Source organism: Anabrus simplex, chromosome 1 (genome assembly GCF_040414725.1).
Source record: "Anabrus simplex isolate iqAnaSimp1 chromosome 1, ASM4041472v1, whole genome shotgun sequence".
Lineage (NCBI taxonomy): Eukaryota > Metazoa > Arthropoda > Insecta > Orthoptera > Tettigoniidae > Anabrus > Anabrus simplex.
This window is the reverse complement of record NC_090265.1, coordinates 1,541,638,224-1,541,652,817: the sequence shown is the minus strand read 5'-3', so window position 1 is coordinate 1,541,652,817 and position 14,594 is coordinate 1,541,638,224. Positions and strand designations below refer to the sequence as shown.

General features: G+C 36.9%; 1 protein-coding gene across 3 annotated transcripts in view; it reads right to left on the bottom strand.

Moving 5' to 3' along the window:
* Positions 1 to 14,594, bottom strand: part of Vav (Vav guanine nucleotide exchange factor) — a 632,485-nt gene that overhangs the window by 420,225 nt on the left and 197,666 nt on the right. The gene's annotated exons all lie outside the window — the stretch shown is intronic.

Sequence of the window (14,594 nt, the reverse complement as noted above, 5' to 3'; positions counted from 1 at the left end):
ACGGACGGGCACGACTGAGAAAGAAGAGTCTACATGCAGCGGTGAGTATTATTTACATGTCATTTATTACAGGAGCAGCCGGAGCACAGAAGAAAGAAGAGATCACCGCAGTTGTTGCCTTAAAAAGGGCACAGTATCTACCCGAATATGAAGCCTCCTATATGCCTGACGGTACTTAAAAGTACCAGGCCCCAAAAACGTACCAAAAATTATGATTTGAAAGTATTAGCATTTACTATTTGAACATTTTCCATTAGAATAAGGTGAAAAAATCAAGTATACTTATTATTTTTCACTATTCAGGCACCAAAGGGTTAAAGGATTTCAATAATTATAGTACGAAAAGAAGCAAAGTACAGAGCCGGTCCCGTTCAACAGCTAAGCAGCCGGCATGTGCAGGGAGAAGGGAAACGTGCGGTGGCGAACCAGCTGGAGTGGGGTGGGGAGGAGGTGCAGAGGCGTGTCGGCTTAGCATTGACAGCAGGTATTCATCGCTGATCACGCAGAATTTGAAATGTTGCAACTTTTAGGCCCCGTAGTTAACGCCCTAATGAATGTTGGCACCCAAAATTGATGCAGACATTGTTTTTACATGTACCTCAATGTATTTTCCACGTTTCATCGCGATTGGCGACTTAACCATTGCCGATGTTCCCTTTTTAGAGGAAACTTTGCCCCTACCTAAGATTCCTACTAGCATTGTATATTAAAAAGGCAGTTGTGTGTCTATAATCTAGGTATTCACAGTGGCAAGGACAACAAAGGCTACTGCTACATCTGGATTGAGAGTGAAGCAGGTCGCGGAGCTCAGGAGGTTTGCAGCTGCCTTAAGAAACACATCCAAGTTAATCTAACTTCTGCAAAGGAACTTATTCTTTGGTGGGACTCATATGGGGTCCAAAATCGAAACATAAAAATAGTTTTAATACTTACAACGATTTTGGAAACTCACCCCACACTAGAAAAGATTACTTTGTGGTATGTTCTCCCAGGGCACAGTTTCTTGCCCAACCACAGCGATTTTGGAGACATAGAGTGTGCGCTGAAGCTACAACAACGGTTGTACACTGTGAATGACTGTATGAATGTGATGAAAGTATGTCATAGAAAGAATGCTTTGGTTGTTCAAAGAATAGAACAGAAAGACTTCTATGGAACACAAATGCTGGAAAAACAGATAACAAACCGTAAAGTTGACATCGAAAATCGCAAAATAAACTGGCTGAAAACGAGAGAACTTGAAATCAGAAAAGACAAACCTCTAAGTATTTTCATGAAGAGTGACTTTGACCAGGACACTGGAAATGAATTAAGTATTCAAAGAAAAGGAAGGAAAGGAAGACCTTCTGCGCAACCAGTTCATTTGAGTGAACACTTAATTCAACTGTGGCCAGGAGGAAAACCAATTTCAAAACCTAACTTGAAGACTTGAAGTCTCTTCTGCCGCTGGTTCCAGAAGATGCCAGACCAATGTATCGGCCTTTTTACACCGATAATAGTGTGGAAGACAACATCGATGGGTTCAATGGACAACTTGACTTTGAAATAAAAAGTGAATAATGACAGATTTTTATTTCATTTAGGTTTCTTTCTTAAATTTTGTTTAGTTACTGAGCAGTATTGTGTTTCTTGCTAATTAGTGAAAAAGACTTCCAATGACACCTTTTAATTTTAGGGGTTTTGTTTATATTTATAAGATTCATCAAGTATCTTCCACTATAATTCATTTTTACAGTATTGTGATTCAAGCCAGGTAATAAAAAGCTTTAAAGTATAAAATACATAATGTCAGGGTTCATTTTGGATTTGTTGTTGTCTTGTAAGCTTTATTATTTCCATTCTTATTCAGTTGTTTTACATTACATTACTATGTTTTGTGCCAATTAGTCAAGAATGAAGTACTTTTTATTGCAAAATTGTGCGCATTATTGCTATTCCCTCACACTACCGGTAAGAAAAGTACTTTCTACAAAACAGTCTTGAGAGCAAAAATAACAGACTTATTTCATAATTCCATAACATTACAATGTAGATTTCACAAATGTTTTGTTTCTTAGGTAATGTAATTTACAACTTCATTTACGATTATGTGTCCAATATAGTGAAATGATTATTTATTTCTTGAACTGTAAATTTCAGAAATGTTGTGTAGTTTACTTATGCTTTATCACAGACTAGTCCTAATGCACTGTTTAGTTATGCATAATGCGACCAAAGGACTTACAAGTCACTTAGTCTGTTGATGCAAAACCAAAATGCACAATCAAAAAATAAACGTAAATAGACTAACCGCCATTTTATTTATTTTTAGCGTTGTTTGATAAGTTGAGGTTTTGAAAAGGAGTTCAACAATAATAATTCTTACTTATTGCAAAAAATTGGGAAAATTGAACAATAAATGGATTTTTAATCGACTGGAAACTTTGAGTTCAATTATCTCAGAATGGTGTTTTGGCGCTTGTTCTAGTGATGCATAACATGGTCCAACTGATCTTTGGAGCAAGAATTTTTCTTTAAAGAAAGACAGGATTCCTTAACATATCAGTAAATCTATTGGCAAAGGTCGCTAAATGTAAACTCTTCAATGCCAACTGACTGTGGAAAGATTCAGTCTCATGATCATGAGCTCAGGAGGAAAGTGCCTAACCAAGTGCATAACTCACATGACTAGCCTTAATTGAGAATTCAAACGAATTAATTTGCAGATTTAAAATACCTACTTGTATTAAGATTCATACAGCATCAATTGTTTCCTTCCTCATGTACAACAGGTATGACTTTTCTGCTGCTGACAATCAACGCAGTGATAATCTTAGGACTTAAAGAGATTTTACACAAGCATTCATTCATTTCTGAAGTTGTTAGCAAACGTTTCTCAATGCTCATATTTGCATTTTATTTAAGTACAATTACAAAGTGCATAGGGTATTTGAGGGTATGTAATTGTGTGCCTGCAGTTATGTGCAAGTAAACTGCCATAAACTATTTTATCTTCTCATACCACATGTGCATTCTAGGGGTAGTGAGCCTACCTCTTAGCACTGATGACTTCCTCATTGTGGAGCCACTGCTACAAGATCCTCTTGGGTTAGCAGAAGATATCTGTAATCTCTTATCGGAAATTTCTAGTTTCTCAAAATTATGAGAGCCCAGATACACTGTACTTGTTGCTTCATCTATAAGGCCCGGCTGTTTTAAGATCTTATCTTCATGGCAAGTAACTGAAGCTACATGACTTTACTTACTTACTTACTTACTTACTTACTTACTTACTTACTTACTTATCCAGCGCTACAGCCCTGTGTGAGCCTTGGCCTCTTCTACAATAGTCCACCATCTACTTCAATCCTGAGCGGCTGGTCTCCATGGACGGATGTTCATTGCCCTCAGGTTGGCTTCAACTTCATCGCTCCACCTATTACGGGGCCTTCCTTGTCGCCGTCCTTTTATCAATTCAGGATTTAAGTACTTTTCTTGGCATTCGATCTTCCTCCATTCTTTCCACATGGCCAAGCCATCGCAGTCTCTGTGCCTTAATAAATCTAACTATATCCTCCTGGTCTATTATGCTCTGTATTTCAGCATTCATCCTTATCCTCCAACCATTTTGGTCTTGAATTGGGCCATATATTCATCTAATAATCTTTCTTTCAAATATTCTTAATTTATCTGCATTATCAACTAAAAGGTTCCAGGCTTCTGAGCCATATGTCACTACAGATCTAACAACGGTCTTATATATTTTGAGTTTTGTAGTTTTAGACAATAGACGAGATTTAAATAACGTACGATTTGCATAATAGGCCCTGTTTCCAGTTATTATTCTACGATGTATCTCCTCATTTATTCTATTATTGTTTGTCAACATGGTTCCCAAATACTCAAAACTACATACATTCTCAAACCTATGCCCATTTATTGTCAAATTATCTTGATTTCTTCTGCCCTCTATAACAGTCACATGCATATACTTGGATTTACTGCCATTCACCTCCAACCCCATCAGTTTTCCTGCTTCCTCCATTTCAAGAAACATTTCCTTCAAATATCTATCATTCCCAGCCATTAACACTACATCATCTGCATACGCACAAATTTGTTTAGATTTATATACAATATTCCCGTTATCCATAATTTTTTCAAGGACTTGGATAACTGCCAGATTGAACAAAGTAGCTGAGAGTGCATCACCTTGTCTGACTCCTATATTAAGAGCAAACTCATTTCCAATTCTTCCATCCACCATCACCTTTGCCCTTACTTCTCCCAAAGTGATTCTGAACATATTAATCAGTTTCTGTGGTATTCCTATTGTCTCCATATATTCATAAAGCTTACCCTTGTATATACTGTCAAATGCTTGTCTAAAATCTACAAACAACATATGTAGATCTATATTATGCTCATAGCATTTTTCCATTGTCTGATGATGTACAACGAATATTTGATCTACTGTGCTCCTATTTCGCCTGAAGCCACATTGTGCTTCATCCAAGCTCTCTTCAGCATATGGAGTCAGATATTGTAATAGGATATTTGAAAATACTTTATAGATGATATTCAGTAGTGTAATTCCCCTATAATTAGTGCATTTGTATTTATTTCCCTCCTTATATATTGGGGAAATTATTCCTGTATTCCACTCATCAGGTATCTGTTCTTCCTCCCAAATCCTAATAATCAGTTCATGTATCTCTTGCAGCATTCCTTTGCTACAATTTTTATCAGTTCACTTGTTATTCTGTCTTCTCCTGCTGCTTTATGGTTATTTAATTTTGCAATATCATTTTCTACATCTTTCAATGTGGGGGCATTTATCCACTGTTCTCGCCCAATCTGCTCCATATGCCTTTCACTTTCTTCTACTTCTTCTCTTTCCTTGTAAAAGAGCTCTCGGAAGTATTCGGTATATCTTTCACTTATTTCCTCTTCATTCTGTAGTAGCTTATTTCTTTATTCTTACAGCCATTCAATCTTGACTTATACCCTTTCCTGAAATAATTAATTTCACTATAGAATTCCTTTGTCCTCTTCTGTATCCTTTTGTGTCTCTATTATTTTTTTTTTTTTTTTTGCTAGTTGTTTTACATCGCACCGACACAGATAGGTCTTATGGCGACGATGGGACAGGAAAGGGCTAGGAGTGGGAAGGAAGCGGCCGTGGCCTTAATTAAGGTACAGCCCCAGCATTTGCCTGGTGTGGAAATGGGAAACCACGGAAAACCATTTTCAGGGCTGCCGACAGTGGGGTTCGAACCTACTATCTCCCGAATACTGGATACTGTATTTACATGTAACTAATCTCATTATTAGACCCGTATTGAACTATGCTATGATATACTAACAAATTGTTAGTATATCATACTGGATACTGGCCGCACTTAAGCGACTGCAGCTATCGAGCTCGGTTTGTCTCTCTATACTCTCTAGTTTCTTCTTAAGCATCTCCCTTTTCTTCCTCTTACAGATGTTATTAGCTTCACGTCTACATTTCTCATACTCTTCCCTATTTGACCTTGTATCTCAATGTAACATTTTTGCTCTTGCTGCATTCTTCCTTCCAATCGCTTCATCACACTCCATATCAAACCAAATATTTATTTTCTTTTTAGCTATACCCAGTGTTTCTTGTGCCGCATTTTGTATGCACCTTTAAACTTTTGCCCACCTTTCCTCTATTCCAGATACTTGTCCAATCATCTGTATTGTTCATTTTTGACTGGAATTCTTGTTTTCCTTCTGGCTGTTGTAGTTTTTCCAAATTTCATTTCCTTCTTTCTGAAGGCTGTCTCCTCTGTCCTATTGCCAATTTTTGTCTCACTATTGCTTTTACTAAATAATGATCAGAATAACAGTTTGGCCCTCTGCATGTCCTTACGTCAATAATGGATGCCGCATGCCTCGCAGTCACTAGTACATGATCTATTTGATTCACCACTGAGCTTCCTGGCATCTTCCACGTTCTTTTATGTATTTTCTTATGATAGAAGCAGGTGTTTTTAATTATAAGACCACTCGTAGTTGCAAACTGTCCCAAATGAAAACCATTCTCATTTGATTCTTCATGTAGTGCTATTGGTCTCATACACTCTTCCTTTCCCACTTTGGCATTAAAATCTCCTAAAATAATAATCATGTCACATCTTGCTTGGTCCCTCTTCAACAGTTTGTACTAACTCTAAAATTGTTCCTTCCTTTCCTCATCTACATCTTCAATTGGTGCATGTGCCGATATAACAGACTTCCCCTTAATCCGAAGCTTAAATATTCTATCTGAAATAGCTTCAAATCCTATTACACTCTTCTTCAGTTTCCCATTTACTACAAATCCTGTACAGAACTGTCCTGTTCTTTCTTCTGGCCCAATGTAATAGAAGTTATAATCTTTCTTTTCAATACATCCTGCCCTTTCTATCTTATTTCTTGAATCGCTACTAAGTCGTATCCAAATCTTTTTGTTTCATTTACTATTTCTTGCATTTCTCCTGGTTTCAACATTGTTCTTACATTCCATGTCACCATGTTTATATCAGATTTTCTTACTCGTGTCCTTTTCCTATGCTTTTGTAGTCTTTGATTTCCGCCCAGTTTTCTCGTCGAAGTCTTCAGAACAATGCTTTTCTTACAAGCTGAAGCGTTAACCCCACACTCAACCCTATCCACTGGCTGGGGACATTGATTTTGGAGCATCCTACTCCTAGACAGGTTGTTTTCACCACGACTAAGGAGTCCCGTCTACCCCAGCTACATAACTTAATCATTGGTAATTGATTGAACTATGCATTATAATATCTCGTGCTGAACTTTCTCCATGATCATCTCCTTTACACGAACCGTGCTAATGATGCTTTCAGATGGAATCCTATTCTTCTGAACTCTTGCTGACATCCTATGTATCTCCATATCAATAATGGTGAAAAGACACTAATAGTGTTCACATAATGTCCAGCCATTCAAACAATAGGACAATACAAATCTCACCACTGTCATGTACAGCTTGCCTTTAAACTTTGGTGGCATTCTCTTATCACAGAACATTTGTGGGTTCTGTTGTCCCTACAGCCATCCAACACTGATCCTGTGATTTACACCCTCATTGCATCCACTGGTTGTCTATATATCATGGAGCTAAAGTACTTAATAGTTATCACATTCTGGCAGTAGTTGGGATTCGAGCAAAATGTTCAGTCTTTAAGTGGCTCACTTTCAGCCCATTGTCTTCCAGCAATTTTTATCATTCATCAAATGCCTCTTGAAGCAATACCACACTGATATCTATCAAAGCAACATAATCTGCAAAAAGTAACTTCTTGAGTAAGACACTTGAGATAACACAAGTCAGGAAATTCATAACAATGAGATGATGAATAGAAGAAAGAACATGCCCTGGTGGACTCAAACCTTGACTGGTAAAGGTTATAATGTATCCCATATGGGTGATTGTGTCTTTGTACATGTCTTGGATCAGCCGATCATTAGCTTCGGGAACACCATAGACTCGTAAAGCTGCCTGAATCAAATCTCTCAGCAGTCTGTCCAATGCCTTTTCCTGAATGATGAATACTATGTCCAGATACTTTTTGGCATCTCATGCTTCTCAATCAGCACTGCATCAGCAGTTGACTTGCTTATGCCAAAACCACACTGATTTCCACATATCGTTGTCTTAGTGGACTTTGCTATTCAACAATTCACAACCACTCCCTCTCTTTTATTAGGGTGTATGGCAAGAGCTTAATGTCTCTATAGCTCTCTCAGTTTGCCAAGTCTCCTGTATTCTTTTAGATTAACACAAGAAACTTTCTCAAACCAAAAGTAGGGCCGATGACCTTCGATGTTAGGCCCCTTTAAACAACAAGCATCATCATCATCAAACTAAAAGCAAATAAGTTTGTCATTTTATGTGACTATTGATATTGTGACCACAGCCAAGGAACCTCCATGTTTTACGTCGAATCCGAACTACAGGGACGTGGCTATTCATTTTAAAATCACACACTGCATTGGGTGGGTTTCCCAAAACACATCAGGCATTGTTTCACTGGTCTTGAACATGTTGAACAGAATCTGCAAAATCTCACTGCAAAATGTCACTACTTCCATAGTTCAGTTGCAATCACATTGGGCTCTAATGCTTTTTTTATCTGCTTTCTCAAATTCTTCGGAAGTAATTTTAGCAGTGTCAGCTGATTTGGCTAAGGCTATAGCTGATAAGTCCTATTTACTAACAAAAATTAGATATCTACACCAATTTATTCTCCTATACATCCTCTGCATTCATGCATAAACAGGTAAGTACTGACCTGTCTCCTTGTCGCAAACAGAGAATGTGAATACGTTCATATCTACAATTTGGTATATCTGATTGTTTAACCAGATCTGATTGTTTAACCAGATAGGTTAACATATCATTTTATGACTTATCAGCTTATTCACCGGGGACAGAAATATATTTTCTTCCTTTTGAACTCCTCATTTAACAGTATCTTGAACCAGCTTCTCCAACCTGAGGTTCAGACCCAAAAGCAGGAAGGTGTCCCATGATATGAAATGTTGGTTCAGGCTTTGTACGAATACAACAAATACATTTACAAATGTCAGAATTAACTTCATTTATTCTGTTAATGAGCCAATACTGTTCACAAATCGGGCAGAACAAAGTGCAAACACCTGTGTGAATACAGTATTCTGATAATGAAACTGGTGGATAATTTTGTCTTTTAATTCCCTTTGTCTTTTTTTAAACTAGAGCATTATCCTTATTTTAATCAGAAATGTCAACTACTCTTTTGCTCTGTCTATTTCAACCTTCCTTCGCTTCCTTGCCCATGTGCTAAATTCCTTTCAGATAATATTATTATATTTTCATCGTCCTTAACATATGACAGATGATATGTTCACTTGTAGCAAAGTACTGTAATAGTCTGTCCTTACACATCTAATTCGTTCTTTTTTTAAATCTCTTTCCCATTATGACAGTTTTAGATGTATTCTTTATTTGATGAAAATTGGGATATGTTTATTGTTTTGTTTCTCAGGAGCTTGCAGATATTCATCAAAGGTTTCTTAGTTATGTAATGCAGTTACTCCTGGAAAGAATTGGAATCTCTCCACCTCCAGATAGCCCTACGCCGTGTTCATCACCCTTTGAAGCAGAAGGTAACAACAAGGAAGTTAATGACACACCAATATCCTCCGCCTCCACCTCCTCACGTACGTGAACAAGAAAGAACACATCACTACTACACCAGACAAAGGACCGTAAAAAAGACAAGAGATACTGTTCAAGAGGAGAGCAGGATTAAAACTGTTCAAGAGGAGAGCAGGATTAAAAAGAATTGACGACTAGGAATTAGTGACATTATCATCCCCAATAGTAATAGGAGCCACATTACGAAACCTAGAATTCTTCATTTCGACAATTACTAACAAATGTATATTTTTTAATTACTAATTAGCTTAAACATTTTTTTAAACCTTTAACTTTTTAAGAAAAGAATATTCATCAGGACATATTCTCTATGAACTATTGTACAAGTGTTTCCTTGACAAAGGCTTTCAATTGTAAAAATAAAATGTATATATTTTTTCATGAGTATTTTGTTTTTAATGTTGTCATTTGATCTTCTTATGCTATTTTTAAGGACACTTTCTCTCAAAGCATTGCTACTTTGTCATTATATGAATTTTATGTAGCTGAAGATGTTACTAAAATACAAAACATGTACCACTTTTAACTAACAAGTTGCCTTCAGCACTTAATGTATCAACAAGGTGGAAAATTTTAAAAAAATACTTAGTTGTGAAGAATATGTTGTGTCGTACTTTTTCAGAAGCCTGGCCAGGCAATGTATATAAAGAGGCAGTCTTGAGAGTTGAGTTTGAGTTGTTAGTGAGACTTGTAGTGGAAGTCGTTAGCCGAGTGTGTGAACCCATTTTGTGATTCTGTTGTGTTGGTAATCGGTCGACATGCTAATGGAGCAGGTCTTCTTCTTCTACTCCTTCGTAGCAGTGTTTTGTCAAGATGGCAGTTTATTGGTGTGTGTTTACAATGTGTATATAATTTGTAAATAAAACTGTACACAACTGACAGCATTTCGTGTGTGCATCTTTGTGGTTACAACAGCGTACACATGGGAGAATCTGGCCACAAATACACTAATATAAACAAAGACTTAATTATACTTAAAAGAAAAAATAAGGGAATCTGATGAGCATATATCAGTATATCTATAGGATTGAACTAGGTTTTCAATAAGTATAACAATCTGAATGATATTCAAGACAACAAAAATCCATTATACGAACTAATACCTTTTATCTTAACGTCAAAGAAAATCAACAGGTTGAAGTTACCTCCTTACAAATGAACACCCCTCCCACTGGATTTGTGCACAAGTGGAATATTTTCCCCTTTCCCTGCCAACAACGCTTCCCTGCCCCCTCCAAGTCAGTTACCTCCGGGCACAAGAACACACAAGTGCAATATGTGCAGCAGTACTGTAAAGAACAAGCTAATGCTTAGCTTGAGAGGCAGTCAGCCAAAGGGAGGAGTACAAATACAGTTTTAAGTTTCAATATTTTCTCATCAAGAAAAATATGATTCACTTCAGCACTCAAAATCAACAAGGTATTATTTTCTTTCCAGGCGTTGTTATTGATCAGATTTCTGTTCTAAAGCTTCCGACACTCAAGACAATTTGACAAAACCAACTGTCAGTGAGGTCCCTTTTCTCTTCCACCTCCTGAGCTATGGCACAACAAACACACAATCAGAACACTGAAACTCAAATTAAGAGTCCACAGAAGACAAGTTGATGTATTCAATAGTATTCAATGTATTCAATGATATTCAATGTAATTTTACTTTTAAGTTATGATTTTTAATAAGACGCTGCAACTGAAGAAATCTTGCAGTAAGACGAAATATGTTCCGTATTACGCTTGGACATTAAAATTACATGTATTTTCACTTGTGAAGTAATGTTTCCCTCCTATTTTGTACTGGAGTAACCTTAAACACTACCCCTTCACTCCCTCCCCTCCTTTTCAGTACTGGAGTAGTGCAGTGTTGATTGTTTATGTTGGGACACCATTAATCTTGCATCTGTGAATTATGATACCAGACTTAAATCTTTTCACTGAGACTAATTTTTGCAATGATTTTTTCCTTTGCCACTTCCCTTTTCACCAATTCACAAACATCTTCTATTAGGTTCGAACCTGGCGGATTTTCTGGCCAGGGTAACAAAGGACATTTTCTTGCTGCAAAAAGGTTTTTACTGATCGCACTGTGTGGCATGAAGCTCCGCGTTGCTTAAACACAAATGATTATCCATTAGGGAACCATTCTTATATTTCAGGTAGGAGCCTCCTCCTTAACACCTCCATGAACTGGTATTGTCACACTGTTCCCTCAACCATGTACAGACGTCCAGTGCCTTTCTCAATGATGACCGACCAAACTATGATTTCGGTGGGATGTTTCACAGTCTACACAACACAATCAGGCTGATACTTGTCACCAGGGTACCTTCGTCTTCATGCACTTTAAAATCGGTATGAAACGACAATCAGTTTGTTCAAAACTTGCGTTTCCGTAGATGATATCCACACTACGGCTTACTTGTTTGTTATTTTTCGTAAACCGATAGTACGTGAAAGTGTATGTTTAATTTCATTCTGAAAAAAATATAGTACCGTATATCTCCGAATCCAAGATGAACCCCAATTTTTCCTTTAAAAAATTTAAATCATGCTCAAAAAGAAGTTTGTAAAATCATATGAATGCCTTGTCTTACAGTAGGCCTATGCATTTTTAGACTATTTTTAGACGCCGAACATTGACTTTCGTCACGCCGTATTTCTTTATTTTTGGCGGCTGCAGCAATACCTATTCCAAGCGTCTCTACAATACAACGATCCATCAGAAAATTATTCTTGCTGTCTATAAAACTGTTACATAGCGTCAGATATAACCGGCTGCCGCTACACGCACGTCTAGCTTGCTGGGTTCGGCCAAATTCAGCGGCTAGTGATGTATTGGCCTAATCGCGAACGTTGAACGTCAATGAACGAGTTTATTGCGCCACGGTATGGGAATTCCGCCCTTGCGCTTTTCGTGCACATACCTCACAATTTCATCTTCGACTTCTTTAAAGCGTCCTTGTTGCGGACCACTGAATGCATTTTTTGTACAGTACGCATTGTTTTAGCTCTTTGTCTTCACGCTAACGCCAAATATTGGCTTTAGTTAGGCCTATGCTGTATTTTCTTGCGGCTGCACAATTATTCTACATTTCCATGTGTTTAATAAACATTAACTTATAATTGGCATCATAATATCGACTAGAACCCGTTGAAAATTTGCCGGCAATACCTTTTCCACGTATCTTTACAATACGACTATCCATCACGAAAATATTCCTGCTGTCTATAAACCTTAATTTTACCAAATAAAGTAGAGATAATACGCGACACTGAGCGAGATATCGAAGGACAGCTACTGGAGCTCACTCTAGCAGATAGACCTGAACAGTACTGATTCTCTCATAAGAGCACGTGTATTTTTGTGTGAAGTTTTTGGTGTTATTTATGCGTTTTCAGTGAGTTGACATAAATAAATAGTAGTGTGTGTCATTCCTTGATATCTTCTCTCAACATGAGGGGAAAGGTATGTGCTGTGTTTGGCTGCAGTAATTACGAAGTAGAGAAAAATGTGCGGTCGTTCTTCAGGTTCCCTCGTGACAAGAACATTAAAAAATCAAATCAAAATCTCTTTATTTGCAAATGAGGTGTCTACCTCGGTGGTAAATGGTACACTAAAATACATTATTGTCAAGCACTAAATATTAAATTAACAAGAGAAGAAAATTTTCCTATAATACAATATTATACAATTTACGCTAACAATTTTTTCTATTAAACACACAGCTCATTCTTAATAAATTTATATTGTTTACATAATTCTACTTATAATATCTCCTGTACTACTTACAAATATAGTCAACTGATATACAGTATGTGGAATTACTTCCAATGATACTATACAACTGGTATAAGATTAAACTTTACATTGCATTTATTTACTGTTTTTTTAACCCATTCTGGAACCTAAGTAGAATAACGACCTGCTGCGTCTTAACCAGAGCCCCTTTTGCCACCAATTTTCAGAGTTCCAGAAGGGCCTTCACAGCTACTGTAGCGGTCCCAGGGCCCTCGAAGTCCCCACTGTACTTCACCCCTACAGGCAGTCCCCTACTTTGGCTGTCCAACTCCTTAGACCAGGGGATGGAATTAATTTAATCACACACATATTTTTTTTTATTTTTTAAATTTTTTTTAAATTTACAATAACCTGCACTGGTCGAATGCCCTCTAACACTTCATTTATTTTTTCTGTTGCTGTGTATTCTCTTCTTGAATATCTGTACAGATTTTGGAAAAGGATCAAACACTACCCCTGGTGAACTGTTCCACTGCCTTCACACCCTTCCCAATGAATGAAAATTTACCCCAATCGCTTCTGCTAAAATTCCTTCTAATTTTTTATTTGTGGTCTGTCCTGCCGATATAATTATTTTCCAACTGAAGCCTCTCATGGATATCTCCCCATGCTTCTTCTCTTGTATAGGCTCTATATAATCCTATAAGTCTAGTTTTCTCCCTTCTCTTACTTAAAGTTTCCCACCCAAGTTCCTTTAACATTTCTGATACACTACTCTTTCTCCTGAAATCCCCTGTTACAAATCTTGCTACTTTCCTCTGCACACTATCTATTTCTTTTATGTAATATGTAACATGTAACATGTAAGTAATATTGTGTTTGAATATATATTCTTCCAGTGACAGAGATTTTTATAGTACTTCATAATCTTCTGACCTGCTCGACCCATATTTTAACTGGCATAAAATGTAATACGCATATTTTATTCTATAGTGCAGCAGTTAACCTTCAATACCGATGTGTTGTTGTAGGTGTGATCTGTGGGTTTTGAAATGTCACAGAAGCGATTTGGATAAGGTGTACAAGAAAGAAGGAACGTTACGCTTATCTAAGAATTATAAGATCTGTTCAGATCACTTCCAGGCAGGCGACTTTAGAAATCCTCGACAATCCAGCCAAGGGTATGTTACATTTTTGCTCTAATTGTACGTAAATATTCCTTAAAGCATCAATATCGACAACATTTTCATACTTTTCTTTCTTTATCCCTCTTCTCAGATTAAAGCCGGGATTTTATACATTATCTTTCTGTTAGTAGACTTCATGTTAGGAGGAAAATTGTCCAGCTATTAAATGTTAATTCGCCGGGCTGAGACAATTCCAACCGTAAGAGTTCAGGCAGGAATGCTAAAGCTAAAAAAGTAATGCATAAATAAAAGATCAAGCAATTTCACACCAGTCCATTTCACTTCTTGTTTATATGTCTAATTTCAGTCTTTGAATAATAACCTTTTAAATAATTCTTCATTCATTTATCCAGAATTGCTTTAGCAACTTCGAAGTTAATACCTCAATAACACTTTCTTTCCAGACGTAATTTATCCATTTCCGTATATACATTTCCATTGATATTTGAATTTAGTGCGAT